Source organism: Benincasa hispida, chromosome 2 (genome assembly GCF_027475165.1).
Source record: "Benincasa hispida cultivar pf3 chromosome 2, pf3_genome.v1.1, whole genome shotgun sequence".
In the NCBI taxonomy this organism is placed as follows: domain Eukaryota; kingdom Viridiplantae; phylum Streptophyta; class Magnoliopsida; order Cucurbitales; family Cucurbitaceae; genus Benincasa; species Benincasa hispida.
Window position 1 is genome coordinate 39,164,636 of NC_143479.1, and position 13,692 is coordinate 39,178,327.

Genomic DNA, 13,692 nt, shown 5'->3' on the forward strand with positions numbered 1-13,692 from the left:
TAAGATTAATTGGCTAAAACTCTTTAGAATGAATTAATCAATATTCGTTAACTATCGAGTCACACCACTATAGCTGATAGTTGCACTCTCGTCACTGTAGATATATTTGTGTCCACATGTTATAGCCATAACCAGTAGTCGACCCTTCACAAGTTGTTCGTAATAACGACTTGCTCAATATGTTGTTTTACGCTCGATATTATGTCTTGTTCCTTAAGTTCCAAAAAATCCTCTAATGGACAATTGGTTTATGATCTAATCACCAAATTGAATCCCTCTCGGACCAGTGAGAGGGTGGGGCCTTTTATTCAAGACCTGGATACAATACTTAAGAGAACAACCTTTCTCCTATTCCTAAATTAAGTAGGCGTGAATTCCATCTTGTATCCTATCATCCCAGCTGTCTGCCCAGTCTTACCCCTACATGGAAGTCGGCATTGTTGAGCCAAGCCTCAACTGTGCAAATCTAAGGATAATCTCAAATAAACAAGAGTTCATAGTTATCTTAGGATTAAAATCAAGTTACCTAGGTGATCAGTAAGAAATAGTCAGTCTTATAGCATGGGTTATAAAGTGATCTTCATCAGAATCTAAGTGAAATAGTCAGTCTTATACAGTAAACAACGTTATAAAGTAAGAGTGAATTATTTCTTGGTTCGATCTTATGCAAAAAAATTGTATAGGTGATGCGTTATTTTTATGAATGAAAATATGGATGATATGCGTTGGTGGATTGCGTTGTGCACTCAAGTTTTCCCAGCAGAATTCAAGTGTAAATTCCTCTAAGTTTCTTGGTAAGTCCAGGGTCAAACACAGGGACTTATGAAAATAGTTGCATTGATAATGTTTATGAAAACTTTGTGGTAACCAAGTAAATAAATAAAATGTGGGTGTGTTGTTACGTTGATGAAAAAGAAGTAAATAAAGGCAGCGGATTTGAGAAAGATAGTTGCATTGATAGATGCAATGAGTATGCAATGAACGGGTTGAGAAGATCTTTAGCTAGCATTACTCAGGAATGCGTCAAACTTTGCGATCATGTTACAACCATGCACAACAAGTCATTTCCCAATGTAAATGAGATGCTCCTAAGTCTAGGACGCATGTGTTGAATGCAAAATGTCCATAGAGCTTATCCCTATGTCTCTACTCTTGTCCTATGCGTTGATGCAAAATTCATGAAAGCAAGGTGACTGCATACAATCATATCTTATTGCTAAGATGCATGCGATGTGTTAATAACAAATAGTGCTCATTCCTAACCGCCTATCTCTCGTTTATGCGTTCTAATCTAGTTCTTCCAAACCTAGATTCTGACCTGACCTTCCCAAGTCTAGATCCTGTCCTTAGACTACCCTCCCGAGTATCTCTAATAGACGAATGAAGCATACATAAATAAGATAATCGCAAAGAATGAAGATTTTCTAGTTGTGCTAGCTAAATGCTTCTCAACCCAGTCAACTAATTTAGCTACTCATGCGTGAATTACAGAGAGTGAACAGATATAGAGAAAGACATTCCATTCTTATAACTTAGTTGAGTACAAAATGATAATGGAAAATAAAGATAGAGAGCCTGGTAGCAATTCTTTACTGACCGAGGCTTTTTACACTGAATCTCTATTTTGATCTACAAATATTCCCGCTTCTGCAGACGTCGGCCCTCCCTCTGTCTTGGAGCTTTCGGTGCTTTTCAAGCTTGCCGGAATGATCTATCGGCACACCTTCTTCCTCGCGTCCGCCTTAAAATGAAAAAAGACTATGGACAGAGACGTGAACTTGTAAAGTGATGAAGTAATCGACTGCTTAATCCCTTCTCTGAAGAATGCACTTGGTATTTATAGAGTTTCCATGGTGAATGGCGGCTTCTCTCTCCCGGTTGTACAGATGGGAAAACTTTAATTCCTGACTGATGTACCGGATAATTGTCACAGATAAAGCTGAATGTACTTCATGACCGCTATCGGCTGTCAACTTAATTTGGATCCACTGCCGTCAGCTTTCTTTCCCATCGCTCTTAATTGTCCTTTCACCCGGATGCGCCCACCATGTTGCGCTGACCAAGTTGCGGTGATTCTTCTTGGGCGAATGTTTGTGAGAACGATCAACGCAAAGTCTTGCGGTGAAGTTGCGCTCGATCAATGTATTCCTATGATCGCAATCTCTGCATTGCGTTAACGCATATTCTGCACAAAAATGTAAGGATCAACTGCTCTAATGTGTTGGACGCATGTGACTGCAATATTATAGAATTTATGCTCAATGAAGGCAATTTAACATATTTCATCAACACAATCCAACATTGTTTAAGAACTTAGTACTATGATAATGTGCATTTCTGCCCGTTATCACACCCCCAAATTTAAACAATGCTTGTCCTCAAAGTTTTCTTCCCTCGATTTCTCAAGGATACTTCATTCAAATCCTATAAACCAGAATTTTCTTAAGTCTTATTCACGTCTCTTCATAAAATATTTCTAAGACTTAGGAATTCCAAGCTTAAAGTTCATAAGTACTTTACTAAATTTTGGAACATCGCATGATTTATTTCAAAAAGAAAATTTTCCTTCGGGGTGTCAAATGATTTATCCTTGCACAAAAAATTTTCTTTATTGCTATTTTTTTTCTGACCTTGCGCTGATTCGAGTGCCTTGCCTTCGTTTTGGTTTGCCCCCACGTGTGTCATGGGGACATCCAACTACGAGCAATGCACTCTTTCTCAGACTAACTCATACTGATTTGGCAGTGGAGTTGCGGTCATTGTTTTATGCATTGATCCTGGTGACTTACTTTCGTTTTGGCTTGCCCCTAAGTGTGTCATGTGGACATCCAACTACGGGTAAGTGCCTTTCACAACTTAACTCTTATCAACAAGGGTTTCCCATTGCATTGACAGTGGAGTTATTATTCTCAAAATTTTTTTTTTTTTTTTGAGAAGATAGCAAGGTCAAAAATAAATACCTCACCCCCAAATTTAAAATGCGGCAATGTCCTCATTGTCAAAAGAAATTAAAATAGGTCATACGATGGTCATAGAATGCTTGTGAAGAGAGTTTGAAAGAAAGTTAACAAACCCCTAACTTCTAGAAATGTTTCATGAGGTGACTATTTTAAGACTAAGTTGACTCTAGTGTATACGAAAGAAATAGAAGTAGATTTATCATCATTGAAATCATATTTGTATAAGAATCTGAATGCAGTAACTCACTAAATTTATCTATGTCAAATGATTGCGGTGATTAAAGAGGATGCAGTGATAAAACTTTGAAAACTAAAATACAATGTGATAGCGCAAAATTGGAAATAGAGTTAAGGAAGAGTACACCGCCAAATTTTGCGCTGTCGCCCGCATTGTATTAACGCATCCATCTTTGCAGCGATCACTCTTCGTTGGGTTGCAGTGATGTAATAAGATAAGTGTTGCTTCACGTAACATTTCCGCAATCCAGCGCCTCGATTGTTGTAAGAAAAACAAAGAGAGGGTCAAATTATTTTAAACAAAAATAAAAATCGTTATCGATATTTTTTTTGTAAGAAATAAAGAAAGTGATAGTGAAATAAGGATAGATCAGAATTTGAAAAGATAGTAAAAATTTTGAGTAGTGGAGAAAAGAGTTGAAGAATTGAGGTTTCCCAAAAATTGCATCCCTGATAGATTGCAATCATTTGATAACGCAGGGATCACTTATTTTCAGTTGGTTTGTTCAAGTCCATGGTGGCTTCTCTATCTTTTCTTTGTCCTCTAGGATCTTTACCGCCTTAATCAGGAGTTTTTCCTCATGAATGCTCATTATAATTTCCCCCTTGCGCACATCAATTTGAGCATGGTCGATTGAATGGAATGGTCATCCCAATATGATGGGCACATCTTTGTCCACTTTATAATTCAAAATGAGAAAGTCTGCCGGCAGAATGAATTTATCGATTGATATTGTGGCATTTTTCAACTCTCCTTCAGGATGTATTCGAGATCTGTCCGCGAGCAGGAGAGTTTCCTTTGTGGGCATAAGTGTGCCGGCATTCAATTGTTTGAAGATTGATAGTGGCATTATGTTTATACTTGCCCCAAGATCGTATAGTGCCTAGCCACTAAAGGTCCCTTCGATAGAGCATGGGATTGTGAAGATTCCTGGGTAGCCCATTTTAGGTGATATCATAGCATTTTGCACTGCAGCCACTATTGCGATATTTTCTTCCTCATTTTGTTCCTCTTTCAATCTTTGCAGAGTTACTGGTGGTTGGACTTCTTTTGTCTCAAGATCTAGAGGCTTAAGGGTGGATGCAACTTCAAGGTCTATTTTCTCGGGCTTCTCCAAACTACAGGTCAGCGGGTCTTCGGTTATCACCGCATTCAAGTTGGTCGCAATGCGCTTCTCCCCTACTTCTGCAGTCGTGTTTTCACTTAGCAAGGAGACTGCTAAGCATTGTTCCTTCCCATTACCCCTAACATTGAGAGGGAGCTCAGTTGAGCTTGGAAACGCTCTTTACGGTCTATTTTTCAGCTCACTAGCAAACTGGACCATCTGTAATTCAAGATTGCAGATGGACGTGGCCTGACTTTGAAGCACCATCTCATTTTTTTATATAGATTACTTTAATAGGCTCTCCAAAGAAGAGGATTGCGGTGGTTGTTGTGAGCTACTTGATTGATTGCTCGGTTGACCATTGTTTCGTTGAAAGAATCATGGTGGCCCTTCTTTTTGCGCCATAGGTTGAAAATTTTGTTGTTGATTCTTCCAAGCAAATTGGGGTGGTTTCTCCACCCGGGGTTGTATGTATTGGAAAATGGATTATCTCTCATGAAGCATACCGACTGCGGGTTTGTTGGGCATTCCTCTATCGGGTGAGCATCACCGCAAAGGACACAACTTGCGTTCGTTTTCGTAATTCCGCTGACCTGCCCCTTATTCGCTCTCGTACTATTAATTCTAATGCCTTGTATTAAACTCATCATTGAAGTCAATTGATTTTGCAGGGATACGATGGCCCCGTTATTTGCGTCGTTTTCTTTGACTCTTAATATCTGATCGCTTTCCCTCCAATCCTCATGATTTTTGGAAATGTGATCAAGTATACTCTTAGCCTTCTCATATGTTTTGTCGAGCAGACCACCACCAACTGCCGCATTGGCAGTGGTCTGTGAAGAGGGATTCAATCCTTGGTAGAAAATCTCCATTTGTAGGCAGTCTGGTAAGCCATTGTGTGGATAGTCTCTTACCAACCGCTTGAACCTTGCCCAGGCATCACTGAGCGATTCGTCATCTTCTTGTTCAAAATTTGTTATTAATTTTCTTCTCCTAGCGTTCTCAGTTGGTGGAAAATACTTCTTCATAAACTTTTCCACCACCTGTTCCCACGAATTTATCTCTCCCAGTTCAAAAGAGTATGCCTAATTCCTCGCTTGATCACACAAAGAAAAGGGAAACAGAGTTAGTTAAACTTCCTCGGTTGAGATATTTGGGAACACAAAAGTGTTGCAAATTTCTATGAAGCTCCGGAGGTGGGCGTGCGGGTCTTCGCCACGCCTTCCTCCAAACTGCCCAGCAGCCTGGATCATCTGCAACATTACCAGCTTCATTTCAAACCTCGATCCATCTAACGCCGGCCTCATGATTCCTGGAGAGAAATCGTAGATGTTAGGTGACGCATAGTCTCGAATGGGTCTATTGCGGTCATTCGCCAGAAGGATGGGGTTGGCCATTATATTATTCGCGTTAGCGACCCTTGCGTCTTGTTGCTCCAACATTCTTGGTGTTTCTTCTTGTTGTTGGTGGTGGTTTCTTAATCTTCTTCTAAAATTCCTCTTAATCTCCGGGTCGTAATTCGCCAGAGATTGAAAGTCCTGCAAAGAAATAAAAAAAATTACCGTTAACAAACTATTTTGCCGAAATCCCCAGCAACGGCCAAAAACTTGATGCGTTAATTTTATTAAGTGAAAATATGGATGATATGAATTGGTGGATTGCATTGTGCACACAAGTTTCCCCAGCGGAATTCAAGTGTAAATTTCTTTGAGTTTTCTGGTAAGTTCAGGGTCGAACATAGGGACTTGTGAAAATAGTTGCGTTGATAATGTTTATGAAAACTTTGTGGTAACCAAGTAAATAAATAAAGTGTGGGTGTGTTGTTGCGTTGATGAAAAAGAAGTAAATAAAGGCGGCGGATTTGAGAAAGTTAGTTGCGTTGATAGATGCAATGAGTATGCAATGAACGGGTTGAGAAGATCTTTAGCTATCATTACTCGGGAATGCATTAAACTTTGCGATCATGTTACAACAATGCACACCAAGTCATTTCCCAATGTAAATGTGATGCTCCTAAGTCTAGGACACATGTGTTGAATGCAAAATGTCCAGAGCTTATCCCTAAGTCTCTACTCTTGTCCTATGCGTTGATGCAAAATGCATGAAAGCAAGGTGACCGCATACAATCATATCTTATTGCTAAGATGCATATGATGCGTTAATAACAAATAGTGCTCATTCCTAAGCGCCTATCTCTCGTTTATGCATTCTAATTTGGTTCTTCCAAACCTAGATTCTGACCTGACATTCCCAAGTCTAGACTCTCAAAATTCTCAATGGCTCAGAAACGCTTCAATGGCTCCCAAAACCGGACTAAACTCTCAAAATTCATTCGGAAGTATTTAGCTACATGAATGTTATATGAGGCTGCTTCTTTTCTCCTCTTTGAAAGTTGAACCCCAATGCATTATTTATAGGATGCACGCAGCGTCGCAATGCTGGGAAATAGTGTTGCAATGTTGCAGCCCGCATTGGAGAGCGTTGGGCAGGCGTCGCAACAATGTGTCTAACGCTTGCTTGCACCGCATATTGAAAAAATTTTCGTCAATCGTTGCAGCATTGCAACGCTTGGAAGGGGAGTTGCAATGCTGAGTGTTCTGTCTTACAACATTGAAGCGTTGAGCTGTGCTGCAACGCTGGCGATGACCGAACTCCAGAGCATCATGACGCTCTGGGTAGCATTGCAACGCTACCCTGCAATTGATGCTACTGCCTTTCAGTGTCTAATGTGCATTGGACTAAGGCTTGTGAAGAGCGTTGCAATGCTAGAACAGGGCACAGTTGTCCTTTGGCATCTAAGCTTGATTTGGCACATTAACTCCCAGTTTTTCCTCCATTTTTGCTTGATTCTTCATCCTTACAACATACTTGCTCCATTGGGTCAATTCTCCTACAAGATAAGGCAAATAAAGCACAAAGATTACTCAAACATAGGAAAGTTAAGGCCATAAACTTAGCTCTTTTTTAGAGCTAACAAACACCCCCAACTTAAGACTTGATCGTCTCGAGTAAGATTATAACACTCAGTCATGGAAACTGATAAGACAATCGTTCACTATATTCATCAAATCCTTTTTCTACTCTCAAATGTCTTAAGAGTCACATCATATATCAAAATCAAACAATCACTCAATTGATACTTGTTATAAAAAGTTATTTTTCAAACAAATCCATGTATGAATGAAACACTAAGACACGAAACTTTTTCGCAAATCGAAAAGTACCCGAAAAATCGTTATCCCACTCTCATTTCATCTTCCCTCTAATCTGGCTCAGTCATCAACTCGAGACATACTGTTATTGCATATCAAAGAGCAACACTATCTAGAGTGGCTAAAACTCGCACACACTAAACGTAGAAGGCATCGGTTTTACCTAGAGGGCTAGCTTACATAGTTAACCATTGGGAACCTATCACTCTTTTCTCATGGGCCCTAACCGAACATAGTGGAGGTAACTCTTTTCTCCTCTATCCATAAACACACGCACAATATTTTTTTGTAGGCATACCAGTTATGCCTCATTTTTATATGCATTTTTTCTATCCTTTTTTTTTCAGAAGAGAAAAGCAACTAGTATAATTCTCTATTTTTTTTTCACTCACACGCAGTGCTGCTATTTTCTCACTATCTATTTTTACTCTTAGGCACTAAAGTTGCTCCCAAGCCAATACGGGGCCTTTCGAGGTGACAACGAAAATCCGAGATGGATAATGCATTTCTAAGACTTTAAGGGATTTAAAATAGAAAAATTTTCAACCTAGGTTCATTTTACATGGTTCTAATGAAAAAAATATATAAAAAGCTCAAAATTGTGAAAATTACTCCTTTTTAAGAATAAGAAACCCATTGAGTGCATCATCAAATTGTCATTGAAAGGAAACGACAAACAAAGCAAACAAAAATATTCAAGTATTCATCATGACAAAAAATTTCAGATTTTAACTCAAATTATCAATTCACCCGAAGCATGCTTCGTCTTGAAAGTTTATGACATGATGAATGCTTGATGCAAGCTATTTCCCAGCGTTGCGACGCTGCATGAAACCTATAAATAATGCGTTGGGGTTCAGCCTTCAAATAGGAGAAAAGAAGCAACCTCATATCGCATTCCTGTAGCAAAATACTTCTGAATAGAGTGAATTTTGAGAGTTTAGTCTAGTTTTGGGAGCCATTGAAGCCAAATTGCCAAGTGATCATCACCATAGTCAGCCTCGACTTCCTTTTGATATTTTAATTCCAATATGCCTTTTAGAGGCTAGGTAATTTTCTTGGGATAGTTTGTATGTCTTAATTCTTAAAGTTTTCTAGTTTAATTTATTCAATTGTTGTGAACCCTTTGGGTGGACTTTATTTATTAATAATATAATTTCGATGATTTTTTCTGACAAATTAATTTATTGAATTTCTTGTATGCAAAACATTCTAGCCTATGCATAATTGATTAATTAAGTTTCACGTATTAGGATCGCATGTTTAGGGTCTAGACTGTTTCTGGCCAAATTCATGTATGCCCTAGTATAATCCTTCCCAAATGAATCATGTTATAAGATGTGGTTGTCCAACTTATAGTGTGTCTAGACTCGTAGCAAAGGCTTATACCCAAGTTGTCTATAGCCACCTTTTATGATCATGAGATATGGCAAATAGATGTCTAGACTGCCTTTTTGAATGGTAATCTTGAGGAGACCATTTACATGTCTCAACAATAGGGGTTCATTATTCCACATCAAGAGAAAAGGGTTTGCAATAGGTCCATTTATGGGCTGAAATAAACATCTAGATCTTGGAACAATCGATTTGATAGTGCGACCAAAATCATTTGGCTTTGATCAAAATGTTGATGAGCTTTGTGTTTATAAGAAAATCATTAATAGCTCAATAGCTTTCTTGGTGCTGTATGTGAATGATATCCTACTCATTGGGAATGATGTAGGTTTTCTGACTGACATTAAAACGTGGCTAGCCACCTAATTCCAAATGAAAGATTTAGGAGAGGCGCAGTTTGTTCTAGGGGTCCAAATCGTTTGTGATCGTAAGAACAAAAGGTTGGCCTTGTCTCAGGCATCGTACATTGACAAGATGTTGATCAGGTGTTCAATGCAAAATTCCAAGAGGGATTTATTACCCTTCAGGCATAGAATTATTTTGTCTAAGGAACAGTGTCCTAAGACACCTCAAGAGGTTAAGGAAATGAGATGGATTCCCTAAGCATCAACTGTTGGTACCCTTATGTATGCAATGTTATGTACTAGACCTGACATTTGCTATGCAGTAGGGATTGTTAGTTGATATCAGTCCAATCTAGGAATAGATCACTATAGTGGTCAAAACGATTCTCAAGCATCTTCGAAGAACGAGAGACTATATGCTCGTGTATGGAGATAAGGATTTGATTCTTATAGGATACACGGAATTTAAGTTTCAGACTGATAAAGATTCTTGAAAATCAACATTAGTGTGTGTTCACTCTGAATGGAGGGGCTGTAGTTTGGCGAAGCATAAAGCAAGGATGCATTGCGGACTCCACTATGGAAGCTGAATACGTAGCCACTTGTGAAGCTGCTAAAGAAGCCGTTTGGCTTAGGAAGTTCCTTACCGATTTTGAAGTTGTTCAAAATATGACTTTTCCAATCACACTCTATTTTGATAACAACGGGGCTATGGAAAATGCTAAAGAAGAGGCAAGCATATTGAACGGAAGTATCATTTGATTAGGGAGATTGTCCTTCTCGATGATGTGATAGTAAAAAAGATCGCGTCGGAGCACAACGTTGCTGGACAGTTTACAAAGGCTCTCATGGCTGAAGTGTTCGAGGGTCATCTAGAGAGTCTGAGTCTGTGGGACAGGCGATACCTTGTCTAGGGCAAGTGGGAGATGATACTGGGGTATAGAGTATGCCCTAGTTTATTGTATATTGTACTATTTTTTATGTATTGTACATTAGTCTCCCGAGGCATTAGGACAAGTGGGATATTGTTGAGATTGGTGTCATAATTCTCCCGATGGTCTCATAATTTGTAAATACTTTTAAACATATTATTATTATTAAAATAAATGTTATTTTATAAGTATTTACTCAAATCCAATAAACTAAGATCCATAGTTATTTCATGTAACTTAAGCATGTATGTGGAGACATACAAGTGGATCATGACTTAAGTAATAACCTAAATGGTCTGTAGCTGATGGATAAAGGAGGGATACTATATCCTGTTGACACTACAGATACGGCCCGCTTTGTAGATGTTACAAATGTTGTAAAGTGCTACAAATGGTCTGATCCTGACCATTCATGTGGAGACATGCGAGCGAGGGTATCCTATACAAAAAGTTTGTATAAGACCGAACCACAATATGATTAGTCTCTTTATATAATGCCATTGATAATTGAGACTTACATTTCATTAAAATGACCATAGGTGACATGACCTTAATCCTGAATGAGTTGAGAACTCCTGCTCATGAGGGCGGTCCTTTAATTTGTATGGGCGAGATGGCCAGAATGCCAAATCAACAAGCGTACCATTTTGGGGATTCATCTGATTAAGGAGTTGTGAACTCAACTACACAAGACAAAATTCACTCCTTCCTGGAAGAAGGGTTAAGTAGATAAATTGCTCCCTTAAGAGCTAATTCTGCACCTTGAACATAGTGGCCACACCCACTCTTTGGAAAGATGACTCAGTAATAGTAGGACTATGACTTATTGTTCATTAGAGGAATCAGTGGTACTTAGGAGTTAGATGTAACTACAGGGAAAAATTGTAAATTGGCCTAACTGTACTTACGAGCAATTTGTGAAGGGTCATCTCGCTATTGATTGGTCATATGCACATAGAAATATATCTGTAGTGTGAAGATTTTAGTTGTTGATCTTTAGTGAAGTGATCAATAGTCTCGTGATTAAATATTTTAATCATTCACGTACTTTTGAAGTTTCAAGCTACAGGTCCATGAGGTCCCCTTGGTAGCTTAATGGGTTCAAACTGAGAATTAGATGTTGGGTTAGTTTGAAGTGTTCAAATTAACAAGAGGAAGTTTAATTATATGTGATATAATTAAATTAATTCAATTATGTGTGATATAATTAATATGATATATTAGATACATTAGTTGGAGGAATTAATATAAATATGGTTTATATTAAATACCATAAAATAGAAAAAGAACTATGGTTTATATGTTTCATATGATGAAATATTAAAACTATAGGTTATAAATATAATATGATAAGTTGATTATTATATTTATTTATAACATATTAATTATATGATAATTAATTATTCTTTTTCTCTAATAACCGAATTGAGTGGGAGTTTATTGGAAGTTTTATGGTAACTGTGAGATAAAAAGGAAAACGGTTTTCCAAAATTAAATTGATTATTCATTCGGAAAAATCTCATAAAAAGGTATCAAGTAAAAAGGTTATACTAAGTGATAGCATTGAGAGCATACATGATCGAGCTACGAGTTTACTATATGATAGTTACTCACTTAATCGTTGCTACACGATCGAGTAACAAAGTCCATACGATAGGCTTCCATTTACTAAACGATCAAGTATTTCATCTATACAATAGACCGCCTTCATCTCCCACTTACTCGATCGTCTACCTCCTGTCTTCCTCAATCTAAGATCATACAGAGCCCACAGCTCTTGAATTCTCACTCCAAGAATACCAAGGTAACCATCGTGGTCGTGTTCTAATTCTGTACGAGAATCGAGTTGGACTCGATTGGATCGAGGTGCATTCAGATGTTCGTTGAGATTGGGTTATGTTCGTTGCGTTCGAGTGCTTCTTTAGACGCATTGGAAATTGATTGAGGGATACGTGAAGAAGAGTTCTTCAAAGGTTTACATACTCTATCCCTTGTATCTTCATATCTTGTGGCATGCTGTAATTTATAATTATGCATAATTTGTTCGTTTCTAGTTAGACTGTAATTGTTTGTGTGTTCTTTCTCATTGGGATTTGGAACGATCCACTTTCGCTGCACACAACATAATTTGTTCATTAATTTTGGTTTCAAACTCACCATGCTCATAAACTAAAAATAGAGTTTCATCACTAACCTTTGAAGTACCTCTTGAATAACGATTTCCAGCTGCAATCCTCTCTTCCTTTGGATGTGAACCACCACAAAGTCTTCCTTACTATTCTCTTGGTGTCGTAGATTGAGTTGTGGGACTCAAAATAAGCTTGAATTAAGGAAATAGAGGAGAAAGGTTTTCTGGTTTTCAACATAATAAAGTCTTTCTTCAAACAAATTTTTCAACAAAAATCTCTTCAATGCATCACCAATTTCCACTTCAAAACTAAAGTTTATATTGCATGACACAAGCAACAAACCTTCTGCACGAATTTCAGCTCAAGCTTAAAAATTTGAGCTGTAAAAATAGTGGAACCATGACTGAGCTACTAGTTGAAGAAGTGGGAAATTCCCACTTTTCCAATTTTCCTTATTTTCAATTTTTTATTTCAGTTTTGAAACTTTTCCAAAATTAAAATTAAAAATTAACTTTTCAATTTTAATTCTTTTATTAAAATTGAGTTTTTATTAATTTTACAAAAATTAATTTTTCTAATAAAATTAATAATTAATAATTAATTAAACAATTTAATTAATTATAATTAATTTAATATCAAATATAAAATTAATTAATCATCAATTACGCTATCATGAATCTCTATTCATGAATTTAATATTTAAATCATATTTAAATATTAACCAATTCTCCAATTTCATTTAATTCCAAAATTAAACGTGTAATTATATCACATAAAATAACTAATTCTCTTAATTCGTATTTGAACGACTCAAATCAACCTATCACGCTACTATAAGGCTAATTGTTTTTGAGCTAGTAGGGGGACCTAGTGGACCTATAGATCATGGGCTCCATTGATCCGAGATTAACTGGATGAACTTTTTACATCGGATAAATATCCATTTGTTAACCACTAGGTCACTCCACTAAAGCCGGTAGTTGCACTCCCCTAACTGTAGATATATTGTGTCCTCTCGATATAACCATGATTAGTAAGTTAACCTTTCACAAGTTATTCGTACTAACGGTGAGTCAAAATGCTGTTTTACCCACGAGATTACCTCTTGTTCCTTATGTCCCACTGATCCTCTAATGAACAATTGGTTTGTGATCCGATCATCAATCCAAGTCCTTATCGGGCCATTGAGATGGTGGGGCTCATTGTTCAAGACCTGGAGTCAGCACTTAAGGGAAAAACCTCTCTACTATCCCTAAAAGCGGTTAGGAGTGAATTCCATCTTGCACCTTATGTCCTCAGCTATCTACTCGGTCTGTCTCATGAAATTGGAGGCTTATTGAGCCGACACTATTGAGCCAACCCTTACCTATGCAAACC

The 13,692-nt window shown here is 37.6% G+C and overlaps 1 non-coding gene across 1 annotated transcript; it reads left to right on the forward strand.

Moving 5' to 3' along the window:
* The first annotated feature begins 5,191 nt into the window (after positions 1–5,191).
* On the forward strand, positions 5,192–5,298 carry LOC120072369 (small nucleolar RNA R71). The gene has a single exon (XR_005480433.1). It is a non-coding gene; the product is annotated as a small nucleolar RNA R71 (small nucleolar RNA).
* The last annotated feature ends 8,394 nt before the right edge of the window (positions 5,299–13,692 follow it).